This window comes from Triplophysa rosa, linkage group LG17 (genome assembly GCF_024868665.1).
Source record: "Triplophysa rosa linkage group LG17, Trosa_1v2, whole genome shotgun sequence".
NCBI lineage: Eukaryota > Metazoa > Chordata > Actinopteri > Cypriniformes > Nemacheilidae > Triplophysa > Triplophysa rosa.
Genome location: NC_079906.1, coordinates 5,663,866 through 5,681,457, shown reverse-complemented (window position 1 = coordinate 5,681,457; position 17,592 = coordinate 5,663,866).

The window sequence follows — 17,592 nt, the reverse complement described above, 5'->3', positions numbered from 1 at the left end:
TATGAGGGCACCTAAGAACTCATCAATACAATACAAATTTTTTCTATGACATTCTCATATTAGGTTTTCAACAACCTCATAAGTAGGAATCTATAAAGAAAAGTGCAAAAACATCATGTGGTTCCACTCTCTACGTAATGACAGCAATTTCCGCCTCGAACCTAAGGTTGTATCGCTCCAAACTGCACAGTGTGTTAAACATGTGCTTTATGATCTCATCCTTTTTTCTACAGACAAGAAGAAACACTTGTGGGATTTAACAGGATGAATCTTGCCTTTGCTCATTTTCTTCCAGGTTTTTCTTTCTTAGTTTCAGGTTACTGATCTTCTACATGGTAAAATATCTGGGTGCTAAGCAACGTACCCTGCAAAAATATAATCTTAAATCCCAAAACCTGATGAAATAAAACTTTTTTTTGCTCAGGAGACACAGACCAAAAGTACAAAAATGCCTAACCAGCAGAGTGACCTCAAAGGAAGATCATGTTCAAAAAACTAATTGAATGAAATGCTCACAGACTATTGAACGAATACTTCACCCTGAAATTCACTTCTTTTTATTTTTTCTTCTGTGGAACACAAAAAAGTAAATAAAAGGAAAATAATAGATCACTGAATAGTGCGAGTCAGATCTTTTTTCCTGAATATGATCCAGACTGAACTGTTTCATCCAGGTTACAGAAAAGATCTAAACGATTCATTAAAGTGACCGAGTGATTGGGTTCTTAAAGGGATAATGAATAGAATAATGAAGAAACAATGTTATAATCTTAAACAATGGTTTGGCTTTATCACATGCTTTCATGTACAACTGGGCTGTAAAGAGTTTTCCAACTTGTTTTCTTGCTTAGATGACATCATGCCTTGTACAGCTAATTATGCTCTTCTTTAAGGAGTGAACCACAAAAAAACACGTTTGAGTTGTGTTGAAACTGCATTCTTCCTTGCTGTGTTGAAATACGTAGACGAATTGACCAACAGAGTTTCACAAATCATGTGGATTTAGACTCTAGCACGTCTCCGAACTATTACAGGATGGATTTGTGCAGTGCTTATAGATGCATTGGCCATCATTCCAAAAAAGCTCTATTATGCAATGCGGGGAGAGGTGGTGTGTTTAACTTTGACATACAAAATTGTCTTCTGCCAAGCTACAGTGGTTAGATCTGAGTAAAAATTGTGCAAAATGTCTCAGAATATCTCATGGATCATGTATGCACAACATACATTCTTAATGCATTTTATTGGTTATTGTTAAAAAAGTAATGTGTTAATGCTAATTCCCAAAAGTAGTGTTGGTGGTACCATATGATTTTGGATGGTAATCTCTTAGTCATGCTTTAGTTTAAATCAGTTTATGTGACAACATTCCTTATTTTTGCTACTATTGTAATATAATAAGTACTGTAAAGTATTGTAAAGTACTGTTTAAATTGTATATTTTATCTATTTGACTACCAATAAGCCAACCATCCATAGTGAATTATAATGTTATGTTAGTCAAGAGTTACAATTAGCTGATTGGCTTTAATAAACACACAATTTTATTTTGCAATTAACATCATATACCAAAGAAAAGTTATTTAAAGTGTCTTTTTCTGAGGTGAAATGGGAGGGACACACTGTTTTGCTCTGAATGTTTCCTATTTCCTTCAGCACTCTTGATTAGCCTCCGATGCTAATGGAGAATTTCCTGTGTTAAGAAAACGCCACTCGAACAAATGGAGACAGCGCAATGCTAAATTACACATAAATAGGCTAGTCACGACAGGCTTTCAATGATGAAAAATGAGAAATATTAGCACAGAATGCAGCCTCGACATATTTTTGGTCATATGGAAACATCTTCAATAATTTTAAACGTCTGAGAAAAATTTTAGTTTTTGACATGGGTAAATATACATAATATACATGCTTTTATATCATATTAGATTTTCATAATAGCAACATGTGGGAACGTTAGAAAGTATTTTATACAAACAATCCCTTCGAAATCACTTGCCGCCAAGTTCCTTTTGATTCTAAACTGAAAATTCTCCACATTTTTATTCCTTCAGATTGAATTGCTTTCTGGGTGGTTTGCTGGGTGTGTGAACTATAGGATTAGTGTCATGATTCTGCCCTCTCTTGTCATGCTTTTTGAGCCTTGAGGCAGAATCATGACAGACCCACATGTTTTGCGTGGAAAGAAGCATATTATTGTCTGTCACGACATAATGTGCGTTCTCTCCGGTGTCTCGTCTCTAAGTCCCGCCCCCTCGTTCCCTCGTTAGCTTCCCCTTAGTGTTTGATCCCTGTCACCTGCCGTCACCCTCCCTGTGTAATCATCCCTCGTTAGTGTTCCCCTATTTAGAGCCCCTGTTCTTTCTGTCCCTTGTCAGTTCATTGTTCATTATTCATTGTACCGTGTTTGTGTTGATCCCTGTACAGTTGCATACCACTGGGTGATCTGGGTGTTGGTGTCTTTCATGCGGTGGAGCCACTGCAGAGGGGCGTGGTCCGAACAGAGGGTGAATTCTCGGCCCAGGAGATAGTATCTGAGGTTGAGAACGGCCCAACTGATGGCCAAACATTCTTTCTCTATGGTGCTGTACTTAGTCTCTCTCTTTGAGAGCTTGCGACTAATGTACAGCACCGGCCGCTCCTCACCCCCTACCTCCTGCGCCAGTATGGCACCCATCCCCCTGTCCGACGCGTCAGTCTGCAACAGAAAAGGGAGAGAAAAGTCAGGAGAGTGTAAGAGCGGCCCGCCACACAGGGCAGCCTTCACTTGGGTAAACGCCTGCTGGCACTGCTCCGTCCACTGGACGGTATCTGGTGCGTCCTTTTTAGTAAGATCAGTCAGCGGGCTGGTGAGGTCCGAATAGCTAGGCACGAAGTGCCTGTAATATCCCGCCAGCCCCAGGAACTGTCTTACCTCCTTTTTGGTCTTAGGTCTTGGACATGTTGCAACGGCTGCGGTCTTGTTAATTTGGGGCCGCACCTGTCCATGTCCCAAGTGGAAGCCCAGATACCTAACCTCCACCCACCCAACCGCACACTTCTTCGGGTTGGCCGTGAGCCCCGCCGCCCTCAGCTCCCTCAGAACCGCCCGCAGGTGTTGTATATGCCGCTGCCAGTTGTTACTATAAATGATAATGTCATCCAAATAGGCAGCGGCATATGCCATATGGGGTCTGAGGATACGATCCATGAGACGCTGGAAGGTGGCGGGCGCCCTGAACAACCCGAACGGAAGTGTGACGAATTGGTGCAATCCGAACGGCGTAGTGAAGGCGTTTTTTTCCTTGGATACTGGTGATAGGGGGATCTGCCAGTACCCTTTTGTTAAATCCGCACGAACCGTGCGGCTATTATCCAATGCCCCCGGCCGAACCAGGCTTTGATGGATTGAGGTTTGGTTACAGCCCGAATAAGTAATGGTAGCAGGCGCATCGCCCAGTCCTCCCTTGGCCGATGGCAGGTATCCGCCGCTCTCTCAAAAAGTTCGAGGAATGCCTCCGGATCATCTTGAGGCCCCATCTTGGACATGGGGAGAAGCGTCGCGAGGGAGGGAGGTGCAGCTGCAGCGGCCGGAACACCCTGGCCGAGCCAGCTCCGGAAGCTCTCGCGGTCCTCTTGTTGTGCCTGGAGGATGGCCTGGAAACAGCTTTCGTTGTCCGAGCGAAGATCCATCAAGGCCTGATGATGCTCACGGTGGAGGACCGCGAGGGATGAAATGAATACAAATAGTGTAGCGGCTGAGGACTGCATGACAGCGGTGGGCCTCCTGCTTCCTCCCGGGTTTCGGCACCACTGTAACAATATAATCCCACAGGAAGGAAGAAGGACGAGGTTGGCGAGACTGACACGGGTTTTATTACGACTTCCACACGGAAGCAAACAGTACTACAACAAAAATACAGGTGGCCTCCTTCAGCACACCCTATGAAACTTTATGCTCGAGGCAGAATTCTTTCGGATCCCCTTTCCTGGTCCGGATCTCCCGTCAGCAGCCCGTGTCAGACCGTGAGTCTCTCCCTCTCTGTGTGCTGCTGCTGCCGTTTTATCTGCTCTCTCCGCGCCCTTACTGGAATTAGACACAGGTGTTGATTGTTTGCACATGTTCTCTTTACTCACCGCTCGTCTCCCGGCTCTCTCTCCCGTTGCGTCCCTCGCTAAACCACGCCCCCCTCGCCACAGCCAGTATCCAGTCCCGGTCCGGCAGCAGCACCTGAGTCCAGTCCCGACCCGGCCGCAGCGCCGGCATCCAGTCCAGTTCAGCAGCCGAAGCCCAGTCCTGCCCAGCCGTCGGCGTCCAATTTGGTCCAGCAGCCGGAGTCCAGTCCTGTCCAGCCGGTATCCAATCCGGCCCAGCAGTCGGCAATCCAGCCGGAGTCCCTCTGTTTTTTATTACTGTGACGAGGGAGGCGTGACGAGAGCCGTGGGAAGAGGAAGCGAGGCGATAATGAGTGTCAGCTGGGCATCACACCGGCCTCGCATCTCTCACGGAGGAGATCGGAAGCATAAAAGGACGAGTGACAGGAGGATATGGTGAGAGAAGACCGGGCCTGGACATGTTAAGTTTTGTTTATGTTTGTATGGCCGGCAGTCTACGTGAGGTGGCTGCCGGCCTTTTTACTGCTGGATTATTGTTTGTTTATTTTTGATTAAACGTTAGTGATTGTTCGCCGGTTCCCGCCTCCTTCCTTCCCTTTTGTTGAGCGATTATTACAATTGCAATAATCATACATGATCTTGGAGTGTTTGCTTGTAGATTTCTGGAGAGGCAACATGCCAGTCAAGCCCAAGAGGTCTATTACAGTAACTAGAGCAATATTATATTCTGTATATGAATATTCAGGTTCATAAAACTGGTTGGAATGAGTGTGAATGACTTAAATGTTGGTTATTTAACACACAAAGCTATTGTATGGCTTCAGAAGACTCAGAATAAAGTTATGATGCCTCAGTGGCCAGTGCATTTTTTTGTCAAGAAAGTCATATGGGTTTAAATGGACATTGAAATGTAAATGCTTTTTATAAACAGAATTTTATTTTACACTGCAAAAGTGAATTTCTTACTCAGCATTTTTGTTTTACCTTTTCTTAAGTAACTAATTCAAGTTTATTTTTCTTATCCCATTGACAGATTTTTTTCTTTCATAAAAGAAGATTAAATATTTTATGTCACTTTCCTTGTCAAGAAATTTATCTGGATTTAAGAATTTTTAGGTATTTGTTCTAGAAAACAAGACAAAAATGTGGAGTAAAAAAAAACAGTTTTATGCAGTGTTCTTCAGTGTTTCGTCCCCTGTTGTCTTCCCCTTTTCAAATCATTCGGCCCTACAGTATTTGCAGTTCCCATTCCACAGCCGTTTTTGCTCTCCTCTGTTGACCAACACCCCATGCCAAACATTTATAGACTCAAGTTAAAGGCGCAGTTCTTAATTAACAGCGGCCAGCGTTGTATTATAGATTTGCCACGAATCGCTCAGTCCAAACACGACGGTGGCCACCACAGTACAAAAAGATGTCGCTCTCATGTTGAAGCAGGGAAGAGATTTTGCAGGCATTAGAAAGACTGTAGAAAGAGCGATGTCTTATGTATTACATAAAATAAAAGGTTTGTGGATTTTACGTTTAAAAAGAAGGATAAAAGTCAGGCAGGAGCTAGGACCTGTGTTAATATTATAAAGACTTTACAGCAGAGACACGTTAAGACCCGCGGTACTAAGGCTTTTAGCAGAGATACTCAGATATCTATGGAGATACTTTCCAGCAGAGAGACGTTGGAGAGAAAGATCGTCTTAAAATCACCCCCGAGGAGGTTGCTTTGATTGGATAAGTATGTGAGTAACATACTAACATACCAAGATATGTTGTTGTTGTACAGTAATATTAGCTGTGTGATGGAGCAGTTTTGAGTGTCATTGTTTATCTGGAACCGCTTTAATATTGTACTCATCCAGATACTGGAGAGAGAGAGAGAGAGAGAGCGCGTTGGAGCTGAAACTGGAGAGCGAGCGAGAGTGCGTTTTACTCTTTTACTCAATGATGAATAAACTTTCAGTTAATCCGCGGGTCACATGCGTTCTGCACCGGAGAGCACGATCCGTATGGATCACGGATCTTCCCGCCATCCGTTTCACCACGATACTGCAGCGGAGAGGAAGAGAAAACGCGCGTTGTAGAGTTATTTGTTCATTTAGGGCTGCTGTACAAAACATGGCGGCGAATTCAATGTATGTAGGGCCGCTCTGTATGTAGATATAAACAGCTTATTCTAAGGTATTACAAACATAATGGTTCATTACGTAAGGTCTTTATACACATCTGAAGAAATAGTGTTGTATATTATATTGCATTTCTGTCAATAGATCCTCCTAAAAACGCCGTATTGTTCCTTTAAGCAATCTCTCCCTCTAAATTGGACTTTTCTTTCATCTTCAATCCAACTTTTCTCACTCTGCTCAAAGAATGGGATCGCCGTACACCGCAAAAGCCGATCTCTGATTCCATCCCAATGTACACAGATGGTCTCTATGGTAATTACTGAAACAATCAAACTAATTTGTGACTGTTGTAAGACAAGCAGGCAGGCAACATTCCGCCTACTCTCATAACTGAAGGCTGAGGTAGATAGCATCTACGAGGAGGCGTGCTCTTTGTAAACGGCATTTTCATCCCTGAAGGACAGAGTTGCAGTCTTGTAAACTTCTCGCAGTTCTCAAAGGCTCTTCTAAGGCAACGCTCAGAGACTTTGAAAGCGGACAGATGTGGGAAGGGTCAAGGAAACGGAGCAAAACATTTTTTACGATGCACTGAGACTGTGTGGATCCTGAGGAGATTACAGCTTGGAGTTTGACCTCAGTGATAAAGAGCTTTTCCTGAGTCATTACTGAGATGATGTGAATGTCCTAGAAGGGCAGTTCTCAAGTGATCCAGTCCGTCGGCTAATCATCAAAGCTCTTTTTTTTGTTGGAATTCTGGTATTCAAGCACACCTATTGAGATGAAATAAACAATCTATAAATTACGTCACGCAGGAGATCTAAAAGGGAGGTATTTCTCCACCGCATTCAACTTCCCTCGACGCAGTGATAAACAAAACGAGAGAGGACAAATATTGGCTCGCGATATTGTAACAAAACTGTCACGCTTCGCAAACCCGATGGGTATCAGTTTCAATCCATAAAAGTGTTTAGCTTTAACCAATAAATATAAAGGAATGCAAAAGCTTTGCCAAGAGATGGACAGAAGACTGTGCAAACTAAAGCTCCGCATTTGTTTCCAATGGTCACTGGTGTTTTGTGTTTGTGTGAGAAAGTGATTAAACGTACTGAACTTGATCAAAGTTTCAATCAATCAGCAAACTAAAACCACCCAAATTAATCGTCTAATTCCAGCAATATCCTCTTTCATAACTTCACGATCCATTGACAATTCCAATGGGTTGTTCAACAAGCCAAGCATGCTTCCAAGTCTGCATTAAAAATAAAATTTGGGCAGGAAAAGTGAAAGGTGAACTCTTCATAGGGTCACTGCCCTATCAGCACCTCAAGCTGTGCCAGTGTTCTCCTAAGCCCGCCGTACCACCTCAGCCAGCTATGGCACGTTCTCACGCACAAACTAATGACCACCTGCCAAGTCTGTCAGCTTCAATACTTACTGCTGCGGTTCCCAATGACAACCTTGAAACATACACACAAAGAACAAAAAAAAAACACTTGCATGAGAACACAGTCACCGATCTGTGCTGGTTCGACACATGAGAAAAATGTTTGTTCTCACAAAACATAATTCACTATATGCAGGCACAAAGGAAATCCCTTCTGACTCTCGCATACAGCAGAAGAAATGTGCCCTTCCTCAGGACTTTTTACTCTACGGTTTCCTTTAAAGGGAGTGCCCACCAATCTCTAAAAATGTGGTGAAAAAAACCAGACAGAAGCTGCTTTGACATCCATTCCCCCGACAGATTGAGTGGGGAATACGTTTAAAAGTCCACTTCACTTACAGTACCAAAATGTTTTACATTACTTTAATACTTTATTTTTGTCAAATAAATATGACATGATCTTAACAAAGAACTAAATAAATACATAACATTATAAATAAATGTAAACATATAGATTTATTTTACTATATTCTAACGATAATCTTTAAACAAATATAAAGAAATAATTAAGTCAGCCTTTTCTTATTTTTTTAAGATGTGGTGGAAATGTCTTTTATTGATGTTTCTCAGGGCACTGTACGACTGGGACATCAGAGAGGGAGAGAAGCAGAGCAGATGTGAAAGAGTCAGAACGGGAGACGGGGTTGTGGAGGGGTTCACCTATGTGTAGTAATCAATCATAATAAGAGACTTAAAAAAGGCTTTTATTGCTAAATCCAATTAAACTCTTTAACAATTAAGTTCAAATGAGCATTTCTCTAATGAGTCACTCCACTTTCACAGCACATTTATCACACCGGACGCTAATGGACTCAGAGATTTTCCCACTCACCACCACATACCCCTGTGTGATGCTGTGTGTGAAATATGACTTAAAACAAACTATTAAAACTTAGATTGTGTTAAAATTTGTGTGTACTTCAATCAGTTTTATTTGTAACGTTATTTATATAAATTTATTTTTAGAAATTACAAATGTTTGCATGGCTCCTAAAGTATGAGTTTAAACGACAGTTTATAACAGGTGATAAACAACTATTTTACAAGGTGGCCAATTTGTTTCAATTCGTACGATGCGAATACCACACGTATGAATATTAGAAAAACGCAACTGCTGCACGGAGTCAGCATCTCCCGTTCAAACATAAATCAGAAAGTAAGCATGACGCAGTTGATCACAGGAGCCAATACCGCCAAGCAGACGTACAGTTGTGACACAATTGGTCACGAGACACACGAGAGCCAATGCCATTGCACAAACGAAATTGACGTTAACGCTATCATCTTGGAAGCAGTTTTTGAACATCTGTGTTCACCGGATCTGAGATGTACGGCAGATGGGGATCGCTTTCGCATCTGTTCCTCATTCTAATCGATAGTTTGGCTTTGGTACACTTATTTGTATATTTGTATTTTTTTCAATGACACTGTGAATGCTTGTATCTTGTGTTTTCTATTACATAATAAATCAACTTTATAATACATAAACTTTGTATTATATAATAAATAAAATAAATAAACTACACTGAACAAAATTATAAATGCAACACTTTTGTTTTTGCAGCCATTTTTCATGAGCTGAACTCAAAGATCTAGACTTTTTCTATGTACACAAAAGGCCTATTTCTCTCAAATATTGTTCACAAATCTGTCTAAATCTGTGTTAGTGAGCACTTCTCCTTTGCCGAGATAATCCATCCACCTCACAGGTGTGGCATATCAAGATGCTGATTAGACAGCATGATTATTGCACAGGTGTGCCTTAGGCTGGCCAAAATAAAAGGCCACTCTAAAATGTGCAGTTTTATTTATTATTCAAACTGCCTGAATAGCATCAAGTAAACACAATTATCCTGGGCTTCGTTTCCCAAAAGCATCGTAAGGCTAAATGCATCGTAAAACCAACCGTACAGATCATCTTATACTTAGGTATCGTTTCCCAATAGCTTCATAACTTAAGTAGCACTTGAAAATTGTCATAGATCTACGGGTGCTCTTGAGTAATCGTAAATCCCTAAGTGCATCGTAAGAAGACAGATTTACAAGTTACCTGCAGTACAACCAGAGAATTGTTATACAGTATATGTGACTTATCATGTTTTTATTTATAAAAAAAAAAAAATTATAAAAAAAATCAGGGGTAAAATGTTATATAAAGGTTATAAATTGATTTGAATTTCAGTCAGTGAAATAATGATTGATTGATCCCCGAGAAAAAATAACTTTGTACTTTGTGGAGAAACCCTTGTTGCCAAGCAGAGAGGTAAAACATTTCTGATAGTTGGTCACCAGGTTTACACATTTGTCAGGATACATTTTAGTCCACTCCTCTGTCAATCTTTGGTTTCTTGGCTGTCGCTCAGCAAATTGGAGGTTTAGCCTCCTTCACAGATTTTCTATAGGACTAGGGTCTAGAGACTGGCAAGGACATTTAATGTGCTTCTCCTTAAGCCACTCTTTGGTTGTCTTGGCAATATGTTTTGGTTCTTTGTCATATTAAAGGAACATCCACGACCCATCTTCAGTGATCTAGTTAAGGGGAGGAGGTTCTCGTCCAAGATTTCCCGTCCCTCAGCCCCTCAATGCGGTGAAGTCATCCTGTACCCGTAGCAGAGAAAAAGCCCCAAAGCAGAATGTTTCCAACACTGTGCTTCTGTAGGGATGTTCTTGGGGAGTCAATTTTGGTCTCACAGCAGTGCCAGCACTTTCGCCAAAGCCTTTCTGAATCATTTTGATGTTCATTGTCAAACTTCAGACGAGCCAGACGGGCCTTCTTTGGCATGAGGACCTTGCGGGTGCTTCAGGATTTCAATGTATTGTGGCATAGCGTGTCACCAATGATTTGCTTGCTAACTGTGGTCCCAACTGTCTTGAAATCATTAACAAGCTTCTTCTGTGTAGTTCTGGGCTGATCTTTAACCTTTCTCATGACCATCTTTACCCCATTGGGGAAATATTGCAGGGAGCTCCAGAACAAGGGCATTTGATAGTTATTTTGTATATCTTCTATTTCCAAATAATCACACCAACAGTTGTCTCCTTCTCACCAAGCTTCTGTCTGTAGCCCATTCAAGGTTTGTGCAGGTCTCCAACCTTTTCCCTGACAACCTTTAAAACCTATTTGGTCTGGACCATGGTGTTGGAGAGGTTGAACTGGAAGATACAGATTCTGTTGGCAGACATCTTTTATATACATAACAAGCTGATTTAGGAGTACTTTCTTAAAGTGACAGGACTAATCTGCGGTCCATATTGGCACATAACCAATCTGTGGAGCCAGAATTCTTGATAGTTGGTAGGGGATCAAATACTTATTTCAATGACTGAAATGCAAATCAATTTATAACCTTTATATAACATTTTTCCCCTGATTTTTTATATTCTGTCTCTATCAGTTAAAATAAACCTACCATAAAAATGATAGACCCTTCATTTCTTTGTAAGCAGGCAAACTGACAAAATCAGCAGGGGATATTTTAAATAAAAATATTGTTTCTATTTGCATTTATTTTAAAATTCATATTCACTCTTAAAGGTCCGGTTGAAGGCGCAGTTTCTGGTAATCTCATATTAATCTTGAGTACCTATAGAGTAGTATTGCATACTTCATATCTTCGAAGAGTATTTAGTTTGATCACATTTATAAAAGACAGATACAGCTGTACGATTACTGTAAAACAGACGACATCCTGGGGGTGTGCGGTGGGAGGAACTAAATCACGAGCACACAACACATCATCGCATTATCCCTGCATAACTGATTTGATTAACTAGAAGTTCCTGTTGTTTACATTGTTTCACTTACCACGTGCGGTTCATGTCCGGCATCTTTTAGAGCTGGGACAGCTCCATCTATCAGTTTCAAATGATCTGCAAATCCAGCGTTATATTCACTGTTTATATAACATCCATTACCGAAATGCTGTGAAAAAAAAAACACACCTCAACTTCTCTTCACTATAGCGAGAGTACCAAGCTGCAGCGCGGGTCCACAGCACAGCCAATCTTGACACAGCGCAGCCAATCTTGATGGTAAGCGGGTCTTCCTATTGCTCGTCGGTTGACGCGTGGGCAAGCTATTTCTTTCGCCTTGCCGTGGGCATGCTTTTCCAGGAGAATTGCCCAATAAGAGACTTAGAAAAGTTGTTACGTAACGGTTTTTCATGTTCGAAAAAAACTTTCAGAAACCTCTTCGAACCTTGTGTATCGAGCACAGAAATACTATGTAATATGTCCAACTCGTTTTTTGACAAGTTGACCATGTTAAGCATGAGAAGCCAGCACGATTAACATTGTAAAGAAGTCAGAATGCATGAAACAGCGTTAAATCCCCCCTCTAAGCAATACAACCATAATATTTGTACATATAAGTTCAACAATATTTTTTTTATGTGATAACCTTGGTTTTTATCATAGTTTTCATATGTCTTGTCATGCTGTTAGTCTTTCGCCTTGATGTTGGATGACTTTGTCACTCCTGATGTTTGATTTCATTGAAATTGCAACAGACACTGAACTGGAATGATCACAATACACCTAGAAATACCGATTAAATGAATTTGGAATGGTCTCTTCATTTTCTTCTGTGGCTGTATATTTTAAATTCTTCATATCAATAACTCTTACATAGTTTCACACTGTCAACCACAATCTTGTTCTGGTTGTGTCCTCCATATTTGCCCACTACTGTATTTTAAAAAGTCCCAAGACAGCAACAAAAGCAACAAAACCTCACTTAACCGACGAGAGAATAATGTTGCCAACTCTTTGTGGGGAAATTGACGAAGCATATTTTGTTTATATCTGTTCAACTATATCCAGCGCCGTGTGGCCGGAACAAATTGTCTCATTCTGACTGCTGGCCTACAAACTAAAACAGAATTCAGGTTCTTATGAGCTTTTCAAGAAAGGTACAACTTTATTCAGTTAAATCTGACTGTTAAAAATGTTAAAATTCAGTTAAAATGGACTTATTGGCTATTCTTGCCAATAACTTCCTTTATTTCTGAAATGCTTCCAATGTTTCATGTATCAAATATAGAGTAGATGGAAATGACCGTGTCTAACCAGAAGCGATACAAATTTCTAGTGGCAAGCAATTTGCCTGCCTTCACTGAACTTGTAATGCTACATAACATATGTGATGTTAATGTTCAGTGACAGTGAGCAGGGTTTTGGACCTATAAGATAAGCAGAGCTACCAATTGCCACAGAAGTAGTAGGCAAACAATCGACAAAATGCCCTGTCACTTTTCTTGGATGGTTACAACAAAAACTGATTAACATAAAATAGACAGATTTATCTAATTTCTGGTTAGGACTTGATGTTATGAGGAGCAGGATATTGGACCAATGACTTTTGGGCAGGGGGAGTGGGTGGAACTACTAGCACGGCGCCACAGAAATAGATCTCATCACTCGACACTTGTCATGGTGGCAAAACTAGTTAGTTTTAGCACTTATTGGGTTTCTGCGTAGCAGATAGATAGGACGGCATGTTAGTCAACACTTATACAATAGTAGTGTGTGTGTGTGGGGGGGGTATTAGGAAAGAAGAACAGTTTTAAGTTATAGGTGCACAGAGATAAAGGCAGACAGCTATTCAAAAACAGAACGAAAAACTATCAGACAGAGATGGGAGTTGAGGAAGGAAGTACTTGATGACAAAGACCTTGGTGACTACTCAACCCAGCTTTTTGCAGCTGAATGGCATGCCAGGCATTTGTCTTGATTGTTCTTCCTGGTTGTGCCCGGGTTGGCGTGAGTCGCAGGCCAGATAAGCATCTATTATTTTTAGTGCTGAACACTGGCCTCGGGGGAACTGCCCTTACAGAAAAGACACACGAAATTCACATGTGCAAAAAACACATGTGATCACATGTGAAATGTGTGTTTTTGGAACATTTTGGTGTGAATTCCATGTGAATTCCCACGTGAAACCCATGGGATAACATGTAAAACCCATGGGATAACATATGCGACATGTCTCCACATGTGATCACATGTTCTTCATGTCACCACATGTTGCACATGTCATCCCATGGGTTTTTACATGTTATCCCATGGGTTTCACGTGGGAATTCACACCAAAATGTTTCAAAAACACACATTTCACATGTGATCACACGTGTTTTTGCACATGTTAAACACATGTTGTATACATATGATCGCATGCAAAAAAACATGTAAAAAACATGTGAAATTCATGTGTCTTTTCTGTAAGGGTGGTATCCTGTCCATATCGAGAAAAGTATTCAAAAGAACCCGATAGAATGTGATTGCAAAATATAGTCCACAAACACGATAAAAAATGGTTTGCTTTGACATAGAATGTCATGAACAAGAAGGCAGGACCATGACATAGAAGCATTGTGTGCCTACTTTTTTAGGGGGAACCAACTGACACTCCTGGCCAAATAAGACATAAGCAAACAAACAAATCATTCAAATACCTACAATGTACTACCTTGTACTGTATACAGTAAGAGACAGGATTGTAGAGAATTTTTTGTGTCTTTGAAAAGGAACCAGGCTTTAATTCCTGACATGAACATATAAAAAATACAGTGGCTTGCAAAGTATTCACCCCCCTTCATTTTATTCACATTTTGCTATGCTGCTGCCTTATCTTGAACTACTTTAAATGATTATATTTTTACATTAATCTACACTCCATGCACAATAATGACAAAACAAAAAACTGATTTTTGTCACGGCTGGCGTGGAAGAAGAACCCAAATGCAGGCAGGCAGTGAAGGGGTTAACAAACAAGACTATTATTTTAACAAAACACTGCACAAACAAAACACCCACGATGGGGATAACAAAACTAAGAATATAAAGAAAACAAAGACTTCCCACGAGGGGGAAAAACGAAAACAAGAACAGGAAAAAACTAAACTAAAGGACACAACCAAACGTCTTACATGAAAACACGACAGGGTAAAACACAAAACTCACAAACGACGGGCAAGGCTGGGAACAGGAACACTAGATGAGGTATAGCACATAACAGTACACGGTACAAACGTACATACAATCCACGGGCACAGGACAAAGAAACATGAGGACATCTTATAGGGAGGACCAATGAGGGATAACGAGCGAGGGCAGGTGGGAAATATTAGACACAGAAGGAAAGCAATACATGAAACGAGAGGGGCAGGGCCAATGACAAGACACTGGAGAGAACGCATAATATTTTCAAAAGGACAATAATATGTTTCTCTCCACACATAACCAAAAGCTTTGTCATGACTCTGTCACAGGACCAAGAAAAACATGACTAAGTGTAACAGAGCCATGACAGAAGCCCCCCCTTTAATGAGCACCTCAAAGGTGCTCACCAAGGGGTAGACAGATGAGACAAGACAGACTGGGTGACAGACAGGACAAGGCAAAACAAAGAAAATAATATCAGGGGCAAACAAGACAGGATAACCACAGGACTAGGGTGGGATAACAAAAACAATAAACAAGGGGGGGGAACAACAAGGTTCATGGGGGGAACCGTTTTAATCCCCGGCTGCGCTCGACGGCGCGGAGTCCTGGGGGATTCTGTGGGGGAAGTCCTGGGTGGGACAAGGCTGGGACCCGGCTGGGAGGCTGGCTGGACAGGGCTTGACGCAGCCTGGAAGGCCGGCTGGACAGGGCTTGACGCCGGCTGGGACTCCGGCTGGATCGCCGACTGGGACGCCGGCTGGATCGCCGACTGGGACGCCGGCTGGATCACCGGACTGGACTTCCCCCTCCTCTGCTTCTTTTTCCTGGACCGGCCCACAGGACATGTGGCCGGTTGCTGGGAAGCGGTGGGGGGCACGACTAGCTCCGTGCTAGAGGAGTCGGACGGGGAGTCTCACGACTCCCTTCTTCGGCTCCGTCCACGGAGACTGGTGTGTGTTGGGGAGGCTGCAGGGGTAGAGGCGGATGAGTTGGTGAGTCTCAACACCCCGATCTGCATAGCCCGATCCTCAGGAATCGCAGGCAGTGGAGGAGAAAGATTGGGTTGGACTGAGACCCTGGGCTCCGGCCGATTCATGGCATACCTAATCATGTCCGTGAAGCCCAGCAGTCTCAGCATCCTCATCTCTTCCCGAGACAGCGGTTTGTTCAGACCGCCGTTAAACATTGCCATCTGTTCCGTCTCGTCGTGGACCATCTCCCCTGCGGTCTCGAAGAATCGATCAGCGAACTCCAAGACGTCGGAGTAGCCCTGTCGCAGACCGCAGAAGAGATGAGCCTGCCTGGATTGCCTTGCCTCCATCTTGCCTGCTGGGTTCGGTTCTGGCTCGTGGATTCTGTCACGGCTGGCGTGGAAGAAGAACCCAAATTCAGGCAGGCAGTGAAGGGGTTAACAAACAAGACTTTATTCTTTTAACAAAACAATGCACAAACAAAACACCCATGATGGGATAACAAAACTAAGAATATAAAGAAAACAAAAGACTTCCCTCGATGGGGCAAAACTAGAAAAATAACAAAACAAACCTACGACACAACGTCAAAATCAACAGGCAAGGTAAGGGCGGACAAGGCAAGACGAAGGGTAACCAAAGACATCTTAAACAAGGAATATCATACACATGCATACAGAACGTAATACATGAGCAACAAGACAATGAAACAAGATTTTAAAGGGAAGACAAACGAAGGATAACGACACAGGGCAGGTGAGGGTAATCAAACACGGCCGGGAAACAATACAGGAAACGAGAGGGGCGGGGCCAATGACGAGACACTGGAGAGAACGCATATTATTGTCAAAAGGACAATAATATGTTTCTCTCCACACATAACCAAAGGCTTTCTCATGGCTCTGCCACAGGACCAAGAAAAACATGACTAATAGAGGCAGAGCCATGACAATTTTTGACAGCTTTGCAAATTTATTAAAAATAAAAAACAAAAATAAGTACATTGCATAAGTATTCATACCCTCAACTCAGAAAATGGTTATGGCGCCTTTACAGACTCAAATCTTTTTGGGTATGATGTGAAAAGCTTTACACATCTGCATTTGGCAATTTTCTGTCATTCTTCTCCTCAGATCCTTTCAAACTCTGTCAGGTTGGATGGAGATCATCAGTAGACAGACATTTTCAGGTTTCTACAGAGATGTTCAGTTGGGTTCAAGCACTAGCTGGGCCACTCAAGGACATAGACAGAGTTGTCCATAAGCCACTCTTGCATTGTTTTAGTTGTGTGCTTAGGATCATTGTCATGTTGGAGAATGAACCTTCTGCCCTGTCCGAGGTTCTGAATGCTCTGGACTAGGTTTTCATGATCATTATCTCCATATTTTGTGTACAGTCCCTGAAGCTGAAAAACACCCCCACATCATGATGCTGTTTCCACTACACTTTACTGTTAAGACGGTATTGTACAGGTGTTGAGCAGTGCTTGTTTTTCTCCAGACATGATGCATGAATCTGAGATTCATCAGACCAGAATATCTTGTTTCTGACAGTTTGAAAGATTCGTTGAAGTACGTTTTTGCATATTTCAAATTTCCATGTGTCTTCACTGAGCAAAGGCTTGAGTCTGGCCACTAAGCCATAAAGCCCAGATTGGTGGAGTGTTGCAGTGATGTTTGTCCTTCTGTAAATTTCTCCAATCTCCATATATGATCATGGAGCTCAACCAGAGTGATCATCAGCTTCTTGGTCACCGCACTAACCAAGACCCTTCTCCATCGATGGCTCAGTTTGGACAGGATCTCAGCTCAAGTAAGAGATCTGGTGGTTCCAAACCTCTTTCATTGAGGATAAATGGAGGCTACATGCTTCTGTGAACGTTCAATACAGCAGATTTTTTTCAGAAGTCTTCCCCAGATCTGTGCCTTGATACAATCCTGTCTCAAAGCTCTACTGGCAGTTCTTTTGACCTCATGTCTTGGTTTTTACTTTGATATGCATTTTCAGCTGTTGCACCCTT